The sequence below is a fragment of the Atractosteus spatula genome, chromosome 13, assembly GCF_055471065.1.
Source record: "Atractosteus spatula isolate fAtrSpa1 chromosome 13, fAtrSpa1.hap1, whole genome shotgun sequence".
Lineage (NCBI taxonomy): Eukaryota > Metazoa > Chordata > Actinopteri > Semionotiformes > Lepisosteidae > Atractosteus > Atractosteus spatula.
Window position 1 is genome coordinate 29,482,184 of NC_142718.1, and position 15,239 is coordinate 29,497,422.

Below are 15,239 nucleotides of genomic sequence, written 5' to 3' on the forward strand. Positions count from 1 at the left end.
AAACAACCAAACAACAATTTTCCTGCATTTCAAATGCATCCTAAAGCACAGCAAATGCATCAGAAACGGTCTAGTTCTTATTGAAACCCTAACCCTAGGTCGGGCACTTTGGGAACTCAAATACAGATGCAGCCATTCAAAATGCACGGTAAAAACTCGCGGTACAGTAACCTACCCACAAGCCACCGCAGGGCACTGGAGGGCACCGCGGTAAGTGATTGGCTGGCCAAAATGACCGACAGGGGCACTCATGGTGCATTGGTTGGTAGTGCAAAGATTTAATCATTTAATGTCTTTACTGTGCACATTTTAATCCGCTTAGTTTTGAATATTTATATGGATTTTACCACTAAAGGGAAATTTTAGTAGCTGAGCATAAAAAGAAGAGGAGCATAACGCATCTGAAGGTCATAAACGATATTAATTTAGGAACATAAACATTACTGTATGTATGTAAACTGTACTGTGTATGGCTGGTCTTGGTAGTTTAAAGAAAATATACACACCAGTCTTCCATTTCTCCCTAAACATTTTAAGCATGAAAGTTTTATGAAACGGTACCCAAATATGCGATTGCTGTATAGAATGAATTTTAATTTAAAAAAATTATTTAACACGAACATTAAGCTGTTTACATCTTCCGCCTGAGAACAGTCACCCGTTGCTACCCAATGCAGAAACACAGCCACTAACTAGCAAAGAGAGGACATTAGCTACCCAATATGATAAAGAAATAAATGATTATTTTGTTTATTTCTTTTGCACATTTATTTGAACATTTCCATCGATTGTACAAGCACTTGGAAACTGTCCAATCCCTAGTTCATCAGGCATTTTACCGGTCTGGCGCCGGTCTGTGTCTTCCAGGATATAATGCCAGCGAACTCTTGTTTTTATGTCCACTATAACAGACAATCTCCTTTGCTTTTAACCGAGCGTTTAATAATTTCCTAAAATGAAAATGATTTACTTTATTTCCCTCACGGGATCAATAAAAGTATCTATCATCTGTCTAAACTATGGGACAGAATTCTGGGGTCTCCCCATACCAGAGATTATGGTAGGGCTTCAGAATGGTGATTGGCTGACACCATCTGACACCCCTCTGATTGGAGAAAAAAGACGTGCTGGTTTGCTATACATACTGTACCAGGAAGAGGATTTCTTTCTATTCAAAACGTGTATTTTAAAAGTTTAAGAAGTAAAAACCTTACAGCGTACACAGATTTCTAAACTGATCAGGATCGTTATCTTTGTCTTATGCATAATAATGTTCACCTCTCTGTCCAGCAAATTAATAATAAACTTTATTTTATATAGCGTTTTAAAGGAATAAGTAATTAGATTGCTCATAAACCTAATCACTTGCTTTTTCTTTTTATTTAGGCTCAGATTTCAACTATAGATCGTATTATTAATAACCATAATAACAACCAACCAACAAAAACAACCATATGAACATAATACCAACCAAAAACATAGATAACAACCACAATACAAAATCAAATATATCAAACCATTTTACTCTCGCAAAGTCCTCCAATTATCATAATCCCGCCCCCTATGCAAAACCAAACCTTCCTCCCATCCCAGTTTATCCTGTTTATCATAAACAAAATCCACCTCAATTTTCAACATAAAGCATTACACAAAATCAATACCTCAACACTCCATACTCAACAACGATAATTCACAAACAGCTAGAACATGTAACTACACATTCCCAAACAGACCTAATTTCCATAGCCCCGCCCCTTATGCAAAACCAACATCCCTCCCCTGTTCTCTCCCTCCCCTGGCGGTTGTAATTGTTTTTATTTTCAAATAAATTTTAGCAAAGTCATGTATTTTAAAAATCTTAAGATTTTTATATTTATGTCTTTATTTAGTGGTTTCATTAGTGACAAAGGCTAAACTTTCTTGGAAAAATGTCTTTTATGTAAACCATGTTTGCTATTAATTCATTCAGGGCTAAAATATGTTAATTGTCTTCTAATGAAAGAAGGGTTCCTTTCGCCGTAGTCTGCTTGAAATTAGAAGCTTGCCACTCCCGGACTGTTACACCAACGCATTAGCATGTTAAAGCGATTTCATTGAGGAGCCTAGCCTTTAACTAGTAAGTACTGTACTTACTGGGTTTTTGAGGGGGGGGGAGGTGTCTTTCGCTGGAAATCTCGCCTCCTACTTTGAAAATACCCGTGAAACCGGTTCAATTCGTCACAGCCAGCACTCCTGCAGAGAGGGGGGTTGTACTTGCAGTGTATACAGTACACGCGTTATGCTCTTCGTTAATGTCTAAGCTGGAACATATCATTATATCTCATTTTGTATTTCTTAAAAAAAATCGTTTTCCCAGCCTAACAGTATTGTTTTTAACCTGTAAAGCGCTTTGAGGAGCCACCTTTAAAGGCGCCATATACAATAAAGTTCATTATTATTACTATTGTAAATTTGCTGGACAGAGAGGTGAACATTATTACACAGAAGACAAAGATAGCGATTTACGTTGCATTGTGTATCGTGCTGCTTTAATACAGTTTTAAATAATTAAAAGTCTAAACAGTATCAGCTTTATTTATGGGTTTTAAATAAAGGTGATTTAAACGCGATTTAAATCAATATAAATGTTTATATTGTAATGCATAGGTGACTATTCATTGTTATTAAAATGACTTAAATTCGATCATGTTGTGATATTTAGAAATATACATTTGTTTGGTGCGAGTGAAGTTTTATTTAATCTCTGAGCCATACTGATTCTTCTGGAAGCCAGTTTCCGCCAGGGAGTAAAAAAAAAAAACACACTATGGTATTCTCTCCAATGCAGTGCAGTTAAAAACATACCTCTGATGCTGCTCCTAAATGAATATCGTTTATGACCATCAGAAGCTTTATGCTCCTTTTCTTTTTTCCAGTGGATTGAACAGGGAGAGGCATTTCATGATGTACTTTTCACTGATGAAACAACAGTGGCTCTGGAACAGTTTTCAACCATGTCGTTTTATAAAAAGGGGAGATATGTACACGTTACTGAAGCTAAAAGTTTAGCCTTTGTCACTAATGTAACCACTAAATAAAGACATATAGAAATCCCTACGTTACAGACTGTATATGGCTGGTATTGGTAGTTTAAAGAAAAAATACACACCAGTATTCCACTTTCTCCCTAAACATTTTAAGCATCAGAGTCTTACATGTGGTTATTTCGGAAACGTTTGTACGTGCTCCTTCTGACCATGTTACTGTTTACTGTTACTGACCATATTAAGTTTAAGTGCCTGTGGGCACTTTTCCTGTCCGTGGGGGGTGGACCGTCTTTCATTAGAAGGTTAGTCTGTTCTACTCTGAGAATGTAGAGGGGGTGGAAAGTGCCCGCGGTCATTTAATTAGTATTAAAATTCGCACTGATTCCCTTGCGAAGATACGGACATAAGAATTTTCGTGCGTGGTCAAAAAATGGCATAAAAATGACAAAGTGAAGGCTGTGAAAACATTCACAATGTACTTTATACACAAAGCAAATATACCCCCCCCCTCCTCAATTCAATTCAAGCTGCTTTATTAGCATGACAGATGGGTACAATCAGTGTTGGGTATTTACTTTGCTTTGAGATGCCACTTTTAAAGGTGATATATAAAATCAAGGCTTTAACTTGCTTTAACTCCGCAAGTCTGAGTTCTTGTGTCTGTCCTATCCGAACCCGAAAGTATTACAATATGTATCTTTATAGCAGGTGGTGTACAGCTTTTTAGTATAGATTACACTTTTCTAAAATGTATTTAAAAAATAAAAACGATTACAATCTAATCTTTCCACGTTTGATCCCAAAATAAATCTAAACGGGGAGAAAGCTATGCTGAAAGTTTATTAAGATACTTAGAAGACAAAGATATCAATTTATGTTGCATTTGTCTGATTGTGAATAAAAAAACACATATATTTAAACCCGCATTTGCGATTTAAATCAAAACGTTATTTAAATCAATATAAATGTTTATATTGTAACGCCTAGGTGACTATTCATTGTTATTAAAATGACTTAAATTCGATCATGTTGTGATATTTAGAAATATAAATTTGTTTGGTGCGAGTGAGGTTTTATTTAATCTCTGACTCAGTGATGGCCTGGCATGGTGAGGTACGCTGGCAGCTATGTGGTGTTACGCAGTGGTGGCCTGACACGGTGAGGTGCCCTGGCAGCTGTATGATGCAGTGGTGGCCTGGCACGGTGAGGTGCGCTTGCAGCTATGTGACGCAGTGGTGGCCTGGCACGGTGAGGTGCGCTGGCAGCTGTGTGATGCAGTGGTGGTCGGGTATGTAGAGGTGCACTGGCAGCTGTGTGTTGTGACGCAGTGGTGGCCTGGCACGGTGAGGTGCGCTGGCATATAATGAATATATTCATGTGCATCCAACACACAGTTCAACGCTAGCAACTACACAAAATCTAAAATATGAGCTCTACTTGCCACTTACAATACCAACAGTACCAGCTAACTTTAGTAGTGACATTTTCATGGATCTTTTTAACAATAAAATTTACAACATCAGACTTCAGACACAATTAAACAGGCCTCAAAAAAGTCTGGTACAAACATTTTCAGCATGGTGAAACATGGTGAACATTTCCACCACTGCGTCACACCACACAGCTGCCAGCGCACCTCGCCGTGCCAGGCCACCACTGCATCACCCAGCTGCCAGCGCACCTCACCGTGCCAGGCCACCACTGCATCACACAGCTGCCAGCGCACCTCACCGTGCCAGGCCACCACTGCGTCACACCACACAGCTGCCAGCGCACTTCACCGTGCCAGGCCACCACTGCGTCACACCACACAGCTGCCAGCGCACCTCACCGTGCCAGGCCACCACTGCGTCACACCACACAGCTGCCAGCGCACTTCACCGTGCCAGGCCACCACTGCGTCACACCACACAGCTGCCAGCGCACCTCACGGTGCCAGGCCACCACTGCATCACCCACCTGCCAGCGCACCTCACCGTGCCAGGCCACAACTGCGCCACACCACACAGCTGTCAGCGCACCTCACCGTGCCAGGCCACCACTGCATCACACAGCTGCCAGCGCACCTCACCGTGCCAGGCCACCACTGCGTCACAACACACAGCTGCCAGTGCACCTCTACATACCCGACCACCACTGCATCACACAGCTGCCAGCGCACCTCACCGTGCCAGGCCACCACTGCGTCACATAGCTGCAAGCGCACCTCACCGTGCCAGGCCACCACTGCATCATATAGCTGCCAGGGCACCTCACCGTGTCAGGCCACCACTGCGTCACACATATTTCAGCGCCATATATTTCATGGATATTATGGAATATAATGGATGGATATCTTAGTTATCTTTCTAGTTCACAGGTTTGCATGCATAATTTAATTTTGAAAGCCACTGAGACATCAGGTACTACTGTTGTATTTATGAAAAAGAAACAAAACAAAAAACATACTAACAACTGTGCCATCCTACTCCTTAGTTAATACATTTTATTATTCATAAACAGTTAACATTGTTAGCAAAATATTTTGAATTATATTTAACCCTATTTTTTCTTTAGTTTTGTATTTAACTTATTATATGATAGTCAGACTTAATGTATATTTGAACAATGAAAACATATTTTTACAAGATTTTACATTAAGCACTTAAAATTAATATGGTTAATAATAGTAAACTGTAACATGCTGTAACAAGATCGGTTAAACTGCGAAGAAAATGCTTTCAGAGAAAATGTTTCAGGTGTGAAGAAGATAGATCTCCAATGCAATTTCAACCAAACCTGTTCCCACACACCCTGCCCCCACTACCATTAGAATATACACAAAGCACTCAAATCTTTCGAGCTAATGATCAGGTGACCCGAGAGAGAGCGAGAGAAACACCAAGGGGTGCGGAACCAGGGAACTATTTACATGGAAAACGGGCGATCTCCCCAGACTGTCTGCCCGTTTCACTGTTACCTGGATACCTCTTTATTTAGAACTCACTAACACTGATTTTTAGTTTAGAAGGATTCAAGTAGGGTTTTAGATGAAAGGCAGCGACCTTAATCAAGCCCAAATCATAATTGAACCCATTCAGAGCCTACATTACATTTTAGCGTTTCATTCTGAGCAGAAGGCCCTCACACCTGAAGAAGGGGGAGGTGTTTTTCGCTGGAAATCTCGCCTGCTTCTACTTTACAACCGGAGTGCTGGCTGTGAAGAATTAAACCGGTATTACAGGTTTCAATCACAGACCATGTGACATGGGAGTCAGGAAACTAACACACAGCGCCACCGGATTTGATAACGCTATAAAAACGCTATAAAATAATGTGACTTGGCACAGAACAAGTTTACAGCACAGTACAATAATAAATGCTGACCATGACTTTAGAAGCATAAATTGCCTTACACTCAATTTAAACACAAGCTGTCTTTAGCCCTCTAAGCTGGTTCATACAGAAATGTAGAGATCCAGGCTCAGAACACACAGCTTCATTAGCGAATACATACAGATGCAGCCATTCAAAGTGCGCGTTACAGACACGTACCGCAGGTGACGTCGCTCAGTATGACGCAAGATGACGCGGGGCACCGCAGTACGTGATTGGTTGACCGACAGGGGCACTCGTGGTCCGTTGGTCTGTCGTAGAAAGACAGTAAACGTCTTTGCTGTGCCCGTTGTAGGTATTGAATTTTACCACTGAAGGGAAATCTTAGTAGCTGAGCATAAAAAGAATAGGAGCATACTGTAACGCGTGTGAAGGTCATAAACGATATTAATTTTGGAACATAAACATACAGTGTATAGCTGGTCTTGGTACTTTAAAGAAAAAAATACACACCAGTATTCCATTTCTCCCTAAACATTTTAAGCTTCGAAGTCTTTAACGCGATACCGGAGTCAACAAGCATACTTTTAGAATTTGATTAAAAGGGAATATAATATGGAATCGCGTATCTAAAGAATTTAATAATGGTATTCGTGTGCTGCGACAGGGCTGTGTAGGGCTGTTTCGCCTGCCTGTTCATGTGAGCTGTCTTGTAGACGTGACTACCAGCTGACAGGTTGTGTTTTCGAATCCAGCTGGTGCTGGTCTTTTCTTTTAACAAACATTTCTTCGAAAAAATAGAATAGCGATATTATGGACAATCAATTGACTTTTATATTTCAAAATATCGCAACATGATCGATATTTGCGATATTTTGAACATATCTTCCCTTCTGACAGCGGTGCCTGCTTCTATTGTGTGTGTGTGTGCAACAGAGTAAATTTTTAATAGCGTTTTAAGCGAATAGGTAATTAGATTGCTCGTAAACCTAATCGCTTTTTCTACATAAACACAGCATGATTACTCTCTGAAAATGCTTTTCCTTTATTTTTAAAGTAGGCTCAGATTTCAACTATAGATCGTATTATTATAAACTTTCTTGGAAAAATGTATTTTATGTAAACCATGTTTGCTATTAATTCATTTAGGGCTAAAATACGTTCATTGTCTTCCAATCGAGTCGAGTTGACATTGGAAGCCTGCCACACCCGGACTGTTAAACCAACGCATTAGCACGTCAAAGCCCATTGAGGGTATTGAGCCAGTATTGGCTTTAGTATTCCCCCCCTCTCCCCTCAATTCAATTCAATTCAAGGTGTTTTATTTGCATGACAGATGGGTACAAGCAGTGTTGGGTATGTATATTGTAACGCTTACGGCAGACAGGCACTGTGTAACAGCCGGCGCACCAGAGCAGCGCACCGAGGGAGCGTCTGCATTTATAACTTGGTTTTTAAAATTAGTCAAGCAATATGAAGCATCTTCTTTTACTTTTGAGTCCCTTAAATACATTGAACACAGCTTTCTCACCACTTAAGATTGCTCTTGATACCATCCTTACACAAAGCAGAAGGGAGATTTTAGTGCCTGAGCATAAAAAGAATAGGAGCATACTGCAACGCGTGTGAAGTCCATAAACGATATTAATTTTGGAACTTAAACGTTCAGTATATGGCTGGTCTCGGTACTTTAAAGAAAACATACACACCAGTATTCCATTTCTCCCTAAACATTTTAAGCATCGAAGTCTTTAAGTAACGCGATACCGGAGTCAACAAGCATACTTTTAGAATTTGATTAAAAGGGAATATAATATGGAATCGCGTATCTCAAGAAATTAATATGCAATAACTGAGTCAAGGGACTCAGAGGATCCAAGGCTAGACTGAGTATAATAGGCTTCGGGCTTCTATTGTGACATCTACTGTAAATTACAGAAATGTTAAAAGTAACCAAAATAAAGTAACTAAAATGTGGTCTAAAATCACCCCTTTAGACACCCCTTTTACTTCACTGGTGTCAGATATGAAAGGCAATAGTCTCCCGTTCTGTCTGCTGTGTGTTGCAGCAGAGGGACTCCCTGCCGCTGAAAGGGGCAGAGTAACTTGCATGCCCTCTAGTACAGTTTACACATGCACGACTTTAAAAGCTAGCAAGACAGGTTTCGATTCACATTAGCTGGCGAGCCTTGTTAAAAAAACGAATGATAATGTAACATGCCACTGTTCATGAACAAAGTTATACTGAGATTTCCTAAGATACGCGATTAAAAAATAAATAAATAAAAATTTGAATCTCCCGCGGAACACATTCCATAAGAATCAGTGGTTTTACAGTATATATCGCCTTTAAAGGTGGCTTCTCAAAACGCTTTACGGGATAAAAACAACCAGAACAGCAGCAACAACAATATTGTATTTCGTTGCACTTTGAAAACCAAGTAATAACTTAACTATACAGTACGTGCAAACGTTTCGTATGTTGCTGTCGTGAATGTCTGCGTACCCATAAGTATCTTATTTGCCTTGAGTCTGTCTACAGTATCTCTGTCCCACTACCCCCATCTCTCCCTCAATTCAATTCAAGGTGTTTTATTTGCATGACAGATGGGTACAATTCTTGTTGGGAATGTATACTTTGATATTTACACCCGGCGCGGCACCGAGGGAGCGTCTGCATTTATAACTTGGTTTTTAAAATTAGTCAAGCAATATGAAGCATCTTCATTTACTTTTGAGTCCCTTAAATACATTGAACACAGCTTTCTCACCACTTAAGATTGCTCTTGATACCATCCTTACACAAAGCAGAAGGGAGATTTTAGTGCCTGAGCATAAAAAGAATAGGAGCATACTGCAACGCGTGTGAAGTCCATAAACGATATTAATTTTGGAACTTAAACGTTCAGTATATGGCTGGTCTCGGTACTTTAAAGAAAACATACACACCAGTATTCCATTTCTCCCTAAACATTTTAAGCATCGAAGTCTTTAAGTAACGCGATACCGGAGTCAACAAGCATACTTTTAGAATTTGATTAAAAGGGAATATAATATGGAATCGCGTATCTCAAGAAATTAATATGCAATAACTGAGTCAAGGGACTCAGAGGATCCAAGGCTAGACTGAGTATAATAGGCTTCGGGCTTCTATTGTGACATCTACTGTAAATTACAGAAATGTTAAAAGTAAACAAAATAAAGTAACTAAAATGTGGTCTAAAATCACCCCTTTAGACACCCCTTTTACTTCACTGGTGTCAGATATGAAAGGCAATAGTCTCCCGTTCTGTCTGCTGTGTGTTGCAGCAGAGGGACTCCCTGCCGCTGAAAGGGGCAGAGTAACTTGCATGCCCTCTAGTACAGTTTACACATGCACGACTTTAAAAGCTAGCAAGACAGGTTTCGATTCACATTAGCTGGCGAGCCTTGTTAAAAAAACGAATGATAATGTAACATGCCACTGTTCATGAACAAAGTTATACTGAGATTTCCTAAGATACGCGATTAAAAAATAAATAAATAAAAATTTGAATCTCCTGCGGAGCACATTCCATAAGAATCAGTGGTTTTACAGTATATATCGCCTTTAAAGGTGGCTTCTCAAAACGCTTTACGGGATAAAAACAACCAGAACAGCAGCAACAACAATATTGTATTTCATTGCACTTTGAAAACCAAGTAATAACTTAACTATACAGTACGTGCAAACGTTTCGTATGTTGCTGTCGTGAATGCCTGCGTACCCATAAGTATCTTATTTGCCTTGAGTCTGTCTACAGTATCTCTGTCCCACTACCCCCATCTCTCCCTCAATTCAATTCAAGGTGTTTTATTTGCATGACAGATGGGTACAATTCTTGTTGGGAATGTATACTTTGATATTTACACCCGGCGCGGCACCGAGGGAGCGTCTGCATTTATAACTTGGTTTTTAAAATTAGTCAAGCAATATGAAGCATCTTCTTTTACTTTTGAGTCCCTTAAATACATTGAACACAGCTTTCTCACCACTTAAGATTGCTCTTGATACCATCCTTACACAAAGCAGAAGGGAGATTTTAGTGCCTGAGCATAAAAAGAATAGGAGCATACTGCAACGCGTGTGAAGTCCATAAACGATATTAATTTTGGAACTTAAACGTTCAGTATATGGCTGGTCTCGGTACTTTAAAGAAAACATACACACCAGTATTCCATTTCTCCCTAAACATTTTAAGCATCGAAGTCTTTAAGTAACGCGATACCGGAGTCAACAAGCATACTTTTAGAATTTGATTAAAAGGGAATATAATATGGAATCGCGTATCTCAAGAAATTAATATGCAATAACTGAGTCAAGGGACTCAGAGGATCCAAGGCTAGACTGAGTATAATAGGCTTCGGGCTTCTATTGTGACATCTACTGTAAATTACAGAAATGTTAAAAGTAAACAAAATAAAGTAACTAAAATGTGGTCTAAAATCACCCCTTTAGACACCCCTTTTACTTCACTGGTGTCAGATATGAAAGGCAATAGTCTCCCGTTCTGTCTGCTGTGTGTTGCAGCAGAGGGACTCCCTGCCGCTGAAAGGGGCAGAGTAACTTGCATGCCCTCTAGTACAGTTTACACATGCACGACTTTAAAAGCTAGCAAGACAGGTTTCGATTCACATTAGCTGGCGAGCCTTGTTAAAAAAACGAATGATAATGTAACATGCCACTGTTCATGAACAAAGTTATACTGAGATTTCCTAAGATACGCGATTAAAAAATAAATAAATAAAAATTTGAATCTCCTGCGGAGCACATTCCATAAGAATCAGTGGTTTTACAGTATATATCGCCTTTAAAGGTGGCTTCTCAAAACGCTTTACGGGATAAAAACAACCAGAACAGCAGCAACAACAATATTGTATTTCATTGCACTTTGAAAACCAAGTAATAACTTAACTATACAGTACGTGCAAACGTTTCGTATGTTGCTGTCGTGAATGCCTGCGTACCCATAAGTATCTTATTTGCCTTGAGTCTGTCTACAGTATCTCTGTCCCACTACCCCCATCTCTCCCTCAATTCAATTCAAGGTGTTTTATTTGTTTGACAGATGGGTACAATTCTTGTTGGGAATGTATACTTTGATATTTACACCCGGCGCGGCACCGAGGGAGCGTCTGCATTTATAACTTGGTTTTTAAAATTAGTCACGCAATATGAAGCATCTTCTTTTACTTCTGAGTCCCTTAAATACATTGAACACAGCTTTCTCACCATCCTTACACAAAGCAGAAACTGTCCGATGACTCACAGTACAAGTGGAAAGATTACAGATTTTAATCGTCTTTAATTTTGTCTTTAATTTTGCCTGTGGAGTGTATCTTATTAAGCTCTAAATTGCATTTTGAGCGCGGTTTTTTACTTTTTTTTAATTGCATTTTGGGCGCGGACAGCACATACAAGGGTTAATGAACTGCGCCAAGAAATTTAAAATAGTATTCTTTAGGTGTGAGGGTAGGAGTGGACCGCAGCAGGCATAATCAGCAAACCAGGAAAACAAAGAACAGGACAGGTGAGATGTGTATCCAGAAAGCGAGTGATCAGAAAAAGGAAATGGAAAACGCAGAAAAAGAAAACGCTTTACAGGATAAAAACAATAACAACAGTAGTGGCTGGGCAAACGATTTTTTTTTATCGAAATACAAATTGAGATACTGTACTGTATAATGATGTGCATGAACAAAGGTATACTGCAATTTTCCTTAGATACGCGATTAATGCTTCGTAGGAGGAGGCGGTCTTTTCCTCTTGTCTAACAGTTTGTCCACAAACAAAACATTCCTGTTAGACAAAAGGAATTGAAAAAAAACAATTTTGTCAATGAAAACCGGTGTGTGTGTCTCTCCCTGCTGGATGTTCCTCTCACAAACTGCTGAATGAATAAAATAATTTTATTGAAAATGCGTTTGCGATTGTCTGGTATTTAATCTGGTCCCTTTTAACTGTTTTTCGATCTACTGTATTGCTTTGAGATGCCACTTTTAAAGGCGATATGTAAAATAAAGTTTTTTTTATTATTGTTATAGAGAAACATGATCAGATTTTCCCTGGTTCAGAAAAAAGATCTAAAGTGCTACACATAACTTTCTTAATTCGATGTATTTAAAGCAGTGAACTACTGTAGGTGTCACATAACATTCAGAAATACAATCACGTATTTGACAAATAAAAACGATTATAATCTAATCCTTCCACGTTTGATCCCAAAATCCCAAGAAATATAAATCTTGACGGGTAGAAAGCTATGCTGAAAGTTTATTAAGATGCTTAGAAGACAAAGATACTGTATCAATTTATGTTGCATTAGCCTGATTATGATTAAAAAACACATATAATTAAACACGCGTTTGCGATTTAAATCAGAACACGATTTAAATCAATATCGATTCCATATTATATTAGCAGAAAAGCTTAAAACTAACACTTTTTCACACGCTATTTCACATGCTAGTTAAATACTTCGATGCTTAAAATCGTTAGGGAGAAATGGAATACCGGTGTGTATTTTTCCTTTAAAGTGCCGAATCCTGGAATCTGACTGGCTGACACCCCTCTGAAGTGGTTCCATAAAATCTGGTATACGGAAAAGAAAGCGTTGATAAATACAAGTGTCTTTTAATACACTCTTTGCTGTGCTCTTGAGGATCCTTGTGATATTTTAAGCTCTAGTTGAATGATAAGTGTCGCATTTTAAATCATTTTCGTAGTTAGAAATTATGAAACGCCCTGTTAAAAGCTAGGAAGTTTTTATGCCCGTTGAAGTAAAACAAAATGCCTGACAAAGTATGGCTTGGACAGATTCCAAGTGCTTGTACAAATGTGCTAAAGAAATTATACTTTGAGTATACAGCTTGTCTAAAGTCATCCATTATTAATACTATTAGTAATATCTTCAGTAAAGGCTTTGATGCATAAATATTTATGATAAAGGTAGGCTGTGTACTTTTGTCCAACTGAGCAATCTTGCTTTCATTAAAATAAACCAACATTTTAATGACTGATGATTAACATGCTGTAATACACAGTTCAAAATTAAAGGCTCAAATGCTGTACATGAGAGGTTAAGCTCCCCCTGGCGGTTTTACAAGGCGACGCCGGATAGTTAACCACGTGACACCACGTTAACTGCGTCATACCGCGTGATACTGTGACACGCCCACCGGGGTATGCCGCGAAATACCTCACGCATTTTGAATGGCTGCATCTGTATGCAGGACAACTAGAGAAGACGTTTTACAGAGGATGGATTTTTAGAAACATCCCATCAGTGACATCACTGAAGTCAACTCCTAGATACTGTAACTGTCGTGTGGATAGTTTCACAAGAATCAGACAAAGGTTTAAGCATCGCTTGTTCTAGATAAAACTGCAAAAAAAAAAACAACAACCCATAATGTACTTCTTTGCGGCTCTGTTTGCCCAAATCATATATTCACAACGTGAAATCTAGAAAATAATATTACGTAACCAAAATCCGCAATATGGAAACAGAACCTGTGTAATTGTTGATAGATGATGTACTCGTAACATTTTTTCAAGACGAACTACAACATTTAAAAAATGACTTGTATGTACTTGATATCTCTAATCAATCCACGGGTCCCAGCACGAAACGAAACTAAAACGCATACCGTTTCGCGCTTCTTATTAGTTGCTCAAAAGTAATTTGACCGTATGAAATGCATAATATAAACCTAGAAACATATACGTGAGCAGTACTTAAGCACTGTAGTATTGGTGTTAAGACATACCTCTCAAATACTGTAAATCAAGTTAAAAATATCTCAAGACCGATTCTGGCCATAATGAAACCATGTTTCGTGTATGTTTTCTTTAAAGTACCGAGACCAGCCATATACTGTATGTTTATGTTCCAAAATTAATATCGTTTATGGCCTTCACACGCGTTGCAGTATGCTCCTATTCTTTTTATGCTCAGCTACTAAGATTTCCCTTCAGTGGTAAAATTAGATATGAATATTCAATACTTAAACGGGCACAGTAAAGACATTAAATATACATATACATACTGTATACAGTACAGTTTGCATACGGTAATATGTTTATGTTCCTAAATCAATCTCTTTTATGAGCATGTGAAAGGCATGGTGAATCACTGTACTTTGCATGATTGGAAACAAATGCGTGATTGCGAAATGCTGTGGTGTTACTTTTACAAAGACGGTCAATGAAAAAAAGAATGTTGACCAGGGCAATACTTTGAGTTTACACTTACAGCTTGTCCAAGGTCATTCATTATTAATACTATTAGTAATATCTTCGTTAAAGACTTTGATGGCCACAGCTCAAACATGAGAGATTGAGCTTTATTAGCTCCACCTTGCGGAAATTCCGGATACTATTATTTTGCTTGTCGTATTATAGGAGAATTTACGGTAACTCGCGGTATTTACCGGTAGCTTGCGGTAGACTGCGTACAGCGTACCGCAAAATAATGCGGTATCGCCCGCGCATTTTGAATGGCTGCATCTGTACTGTATCAAAAACATGTCTACAAATACAGCGTTCGAAAAGTCACCCAAATCGCTCCCAACTAGTCAGAAACATTTAAAATAATGTTTCTAAGCAATTCAATGTATCTGCAGTGAATCTGTTGTTTAAATTTCCAATATTTTTCTTTTTCTCACTTTCTCCTGAAATGGCGCAGAAAATGAGCAAGTCTTGTGGCGTTTGTGGGACTGCATTACAATTACCACTACAGTGTGGCTAAAAGTATCATTGTTTTGGGCATTAAATGCAACAAGCAGGATAAATTCACATACAGAATGTGTGTTTTCAAACTTTTGATTTTTGACCCTTTTTGAGCGACAGCCGCGCGGCTTAAGAAAAATGGCAAAATA